Genomic DNA, 5,661 nt, shown 5'->3' with positions numbered 1-5,661 from the left:
TGTCGCCGCCGGCTTAGAAAAGCCAGAGCCAGTAATAACTACAGCATCTGGGTCTTCTGTTGTCATTAATGGGTTCGGCGATTTAGAAGCAACCATTGTTTCCTTCGGCGACTCAGGAAGATCCACTTGAATCGCAGGCTCAGCCTGATCCGGATTGTCTTGAGTCAGAGTTGATTTCTTCGGGGGTTCTGAAGTTGCATCAGGAGTTGACCCACTGGTTTTTCTTTTCTTGGCTTGTGCCCTGACCAAAGGGAATAAGCACGTTAAGGAATTGAAAGGATCGTTATTCTTAAAAGTCGAGGCAAGGTTATCAAAAGACTTACCCCGGAACTCGAATCATTGGTGGAAGCGTTGACATCACTGAGTCGCCAGATGTGGGAGGAGAATTCTGCAAGAGTTATACATCAATAATACAGGCGGGTTACAAATGTGATCCAAAGAAGCATGAATAATGGTTACTCATAAAAGTACCTCGCTTGGCTTTCTTTTGTTTGTTGCTGGTAAGCCAGATACCAGATCGCCAGAGTGACTTCGTGTTTTCCGGTTTGAGGCATGCTGTGCTTTCTTCAGTAGGAAATTTGGGTCCAAATAAGCATTTGGATGTGAGAAGGGAACTTTCCCACATATTCGTCGTGCCGGCTTAGGTGGAGAAGGAGATGAATCGGAGGAAATGTAAATTACCTCAACACAGTCTTCTTGGCTTTCGTTATCTTCATTCTATTACAAGGAGAGGGAGAGATATAAATACAAAGGTTAATAGCAATGAATGGCGAGTGAAAGAGGGACGAATTTTCACCTCTGAAAGTGCATCGCCGACTTGAGATTCGTCAACTTCGGATGGCTCGGCTGCGGCAGATTTGCCCTTACCCTTGGTTTTCTTTGAGGGCGGCTTAGCACTTTTCATGGCCAGTTTTTTGGGCTTCCTGGACCAGAACTTATCGCCTTTCTGAAATAGCATATGTTACCAAACTACAAACACAGACGAAGCATAAAACATAAAAACCAAGGGCGGTTTAGGTTTGTTTACCTTGGGTGCCGGGTTAATTTTGCAGAAAGGCTTGAGGACGATTTGGCCACATTTTCCCGCAGGCTCGCCAGTCACCTTTTTGATAATGGTAACAATGTCCTTCTCCGTTAAAGACGTATAGAAGTAGCATTGAGGATGATCCAGGGTACCATCAAATTCACACATCAGCCCATCTCGGCGGCTCAGAGGAAGGATGCGCCATTCGACCCAACAGCGAATTAGGTCAACCCCGGTAAGCCCGTTGTTCGTCAAGGATCTTAACTCGGACAATATTTGGATAAACTACGATTCTTCCTCCTCCGTGAGCTTGTCTGGGAGCTTGAAATTGGCTGGAAGGCGAGTTGGCCTGTAGCCAGAAGCTTGTTCTCGCCAGCAGGAGATGTCTCTTGACAGTAAAACCAAGATTGGCCCCAACCTTTGGGATGGCTAGGCATGATAAGTGAGGGGAATGGGCTATCCCTGCGGCGCTGGACATTGACACCACCAAGTTCCAGGCTGGGGCCGTTGTGGAATTCTGTTTGGCGATTCAGATGGAAAAAATGCCAGAATAAAGGGACAGAAGGCTCGATCCGCAGATAAGCCTCACACAGAACTTGGAACTGGCACAAACTACTTATAGAATTGGGTCCCAGATCCTGAAGGCGGACGTTCATGAAAGATAAGGCGTCTCTAAGAAACTTTGACCCGGGCGGATTAAAAGCTCGCTCTAGGTGTTCAACAAAAACAACTATCTCCCCCTCTTTGGGGTTAGGGAGGTCTTCTACGAACCAGGTGCGCCACCCAATAACTTCCTGGGGATCCAAGCTGCCCGTTTTCACATAATCGGCTAAAATGGAGTCATCAACCTTGGTAGGAAGCTAGTCACTCTTGAAGACGGCGCCCATGCTACAAATAAGTAAAGTATGATATTACATATCTTGGATGCCTATTGTATGGGATAAAATCAGTTCATTTAACCCGCCGGGTGCTTTGGTCAAAAAAAAGGGGGTTTTTGACTCGCCAGATCCAAGGGCCGGGTTGGATCACTATGGCGATTTATGGAAGGGTGGCTACCCCCAACGTTTGCATTCTGGGGACGGTGAAGGTATTTTGTTTGAAGTACCAGAAGATGAAGACTATAAACATCTTTTTGCAAACAGTAAAAAAGGAATGGATCTACCGGACAACCACGGAAACCTAGAGAAAATGACTGGTTGCGACAGTTTATTATCAGATGATTCCCATTGCTTGGTGAAGATTTTGCTTTCAAAGATTCACAAGTACAGCGGATGAGTGAAAGTATTCGAGGCATTAAACTATTCTACCGACGCTCGTGTTAGTCGATTCAAAGCAGATAGCGTCTATATGCAGCGAGCTTCAAGAACATGGCAATGGCGGAAGCTCGAACAGAAGGTAAATCTACTCCTACAGATGGGCGGAAGCCTAACCTGATGTTGTCAGGAGAGAAGAGTCGACGGAGATGGTGTTCGCTGGAGAAGCGCGGGCGTCCCGTCGAGCAGAGAAGTTTCCGGCGATATCAAGGTTCGAGGAGAATGGCGAGGTGGCCGACGACGATGAAGTCGACGATGTTGATGGCGGATGTGTTGATTGCGGCGCGAGGATGGAACGATGGCGAAAGCTCACAGACGGCACCGGAGCTCCTCGTGTAAAGGACGAAGGCACGGTCGGCGGCGGATCCTTCGAGGCGATGCGGTTTTCTCGCTGTGCTGATGGGGAGGAAGGTGACGGGACTGGTAGGTGAGAAGCGACAGTTCTGTTTTCCCCCCTCGGCCTATTTATCAAGGCAGGTGCAAGAATCGAGGCGCCATGAGCGGGAACCGCCGGGAAATAAAAGATTCGCTATAAATGTGCGCCGAAAATTTCGGGATAAAAGATGTGCTAAAAGATCCGTTGGAGTTGTGTCTATCTTCCCGAAAATCGAGGAGTAAGAAGAGGCCAATCAGTAATGGTTTGGCGACTTAAGGGATTTTCAGTGCCCAATGGCGGGTGTACGATTTTTGACATATGAAGAAAAATGAGGGATGAATCGCCTTCAATGGAGCAGAGGTGTTAGCATGAAAAAGAAAAAGGTTCAAGTCAATTTGTGGCCTAATGTTGGGGATATTACCTGTGGATGACCCGCCCTAGTTGGGCCGGGTCATCCATTGGGCGATTCACCCAAACATTTAGTTGGGCCTCGTTGTGGCCGAATCAAGGTCGTATAACGGTTGTGGCTCTTGGAAGGTCTCCAAGCTTCGGAAGATGGCCACTTAGAAACCACAGGGGTCACGAGTTGTAGGAAGAAAAGAATCCTTGTAAACCCTAGGGGAACGACCTGTATATAAAGGCGAGTCCCGGGGGACAGAGGGTAGGTTAGAAATCATTGAGTGCTAGGTTTAGGCGAGTTACGTCTTCCTTGTAATCGAATCCATATCAATACACACCAAAGCAGGACGTAGGCTGTTACCTCCTCAGAGGGGCTGAACCTGGGTAAATCGCCGTGTCTCTCCCGCTTAACCCCTTTGAGTCGCCACTAGGGTGCGATGGCTCCAGTACTAAGTCCTTTCACGAGGACATCTGCCGTGAAAAAACCACGACAGGAGTGATGTGTGGTCACTCTCGTGACGGGGTTGTGCTAGGTAGGGCGACAATGTTGTTTTTACGTGTTCTGGGCACACCGTTGGTACCCGCATGGATGATACTGTCCAGAGTCGGTGCTTGTAAGATGTACATCATGTGGGCTGGGTACCAATTGAGTGGACCTCTTTGTCTAGTATCGTCAGGGGAAGGCATTGATCGGGTACTTACCTCAGGTATGTTATATACCGGGAATCGTGGATGAAACGGAAGTTTCCCGGATCTCGTGGGTACAACGTACAACTTCTGCAGAGTGTCAAACTATTCGAATAGCCGTGTCCACGGTCAAGAACAGTTGGGTGGTGCTGCTTAAACTATGTCTAGTTGTTTCCGCATAAACCAAGTGTGAGTGTGTGTGTGCTTAATGGCGATATCTGAGAAAGAGTTGATATGACCAAGTTTGGTGACTTGGCAAATTGAGTGAACCCGGAGTGTTCAGCCCTTGACAGATATATTGATATATGTAACCTGCTCTCTAAATACCATCTAGCTTATGTTGCATATCCATGATCATGTTTATTTACACTTAAGCTGTTATACACCAATACTGCATATTACTTGTTGTCCTACCAAATGCATTACATATCATGGGCTGTTTGCGAGTACATTCAAAGTACTCACTGGCTTGCTACTGGTTATATTATTGACCAGACATGGAAGGACCGGAGTTTGGAGAAGAGTACGTCATCGGAGACGGACCTGCGAACTAGGACGCTTCCTAGTCAGAATGCTTGTTGGTGTACGCTGATGGCATGGGCACCCTCTTAGCCCCGAGATTTCCGCTACCCGATGTATCAGTGTGTTTTGGCCTTATAGGCCCTAACTTTGTGAACTAGACCTTATTGGTCATGTGTTGTATTATTTTGGTACATTGGATGTAAGACTCTTATTATTCAGTATCTTTGTGTTCGGTGAGCATCGGTCTCTGGGATCACTGAGCACGTTCATTCGGCGATCTCGACTCGTAAGTCAGGATCCCCACATTGGCGGTGAGATTCCAACGTAGAGGAATCCACCGGGATGGGATCGGACGTGGGCACAGAGGGAACGGCGAGATCGGGCATGGGGGCGGTCGGATCCGACGATTCTCTATGCATGGTGGTCCGGCGAGGCAAGCTCCTATGATGACGTCTGTGTTGGCAGCGTGTGTGTGAAGAAAGAGAGGGTGGAGAGTTTAGGGAGGGAGAGAGGAGGAATAAGGAGAGGGGAAAGAGAGGGCGACCGGCGACAGGGTCCTAACGTGTTGGATGTGAGCGACGGTTCCTCTAGCGACTGGTCGGCGAGGCAGCGGGACCGATGCGGGGCGGACATGGAAGCTCGGGCGGCTATGCTCAGGAGTACAAGGGGAGGAGCAGCAGGGATCGACAACTACGGCTTCGGGCCGGGTGGGCTACGCTCGGGCCCAGCGGGTGTGCAGGACCTAGTGGGGCGGCCAGGTCAATGGGGAGGCCACGTGATGGTGCATGAATGGCTGAGTGCGGTGGCTGGCGGCGGTGGGCCTCGGTAGGTCCCGCCAAGTGGCGAGCAAGGGCTGGCGGTTGCCGATTTGGAGGGGATGGTGGCGGCTGGTGGCTGGGTGTAACAAAAACGAGGAGGAGGGGCTAGGAGGCCAAGTCAGGCTTGGGAGGCCTTCATGTTATAGCTAGGGGCTAGGGTTAGGGTTTTTCGGAGCCGATTTCAACCATAGGATCGTGATCGGATGGACGAATTAGAGGGACAAGGTTTGGTGGGTTGTCGGGCTGTGTTAGAATGCTAGGCTGAGCTGAGAGGGAGGTTTGTGGCCCGTGGCAAGATTTTTAAAACACCAAAACACCTAACAGTTAAACCAGCTATAGTGTTGCTATAGGTTTATCCGATGGGGTATCAAACGACCTCCGGTTCTGATGAAATTTGGTAACTGGTCTACCTACATGATAATAAGACCGAACGCCAACTTTCATCCCAATCTGAGAATGTTTTATACGCAGTTTTGAAAAAAATACTATAACGATTTCGTGGGTGCTTGCATGTGCACTTGG

This window comes from Hordeum vulgare, chromosome 4H (genome assembly GCF_904849725.1).
Source record: "Hordeum vulgare subsp. vulgare chromosome 4H, MorexV3_pseudomolecules_assembly, whole genome shotgun sequence".
NCBI classification, from domain to species: Eukaryota; Viridiplantae; Streptophyta; class Magnoliopsida; order Poales; family Poaceae; genus Hordeum; species Hordeum vulgare.
This window is presented reverse-complemented; position numbering follows the sequence as displayed.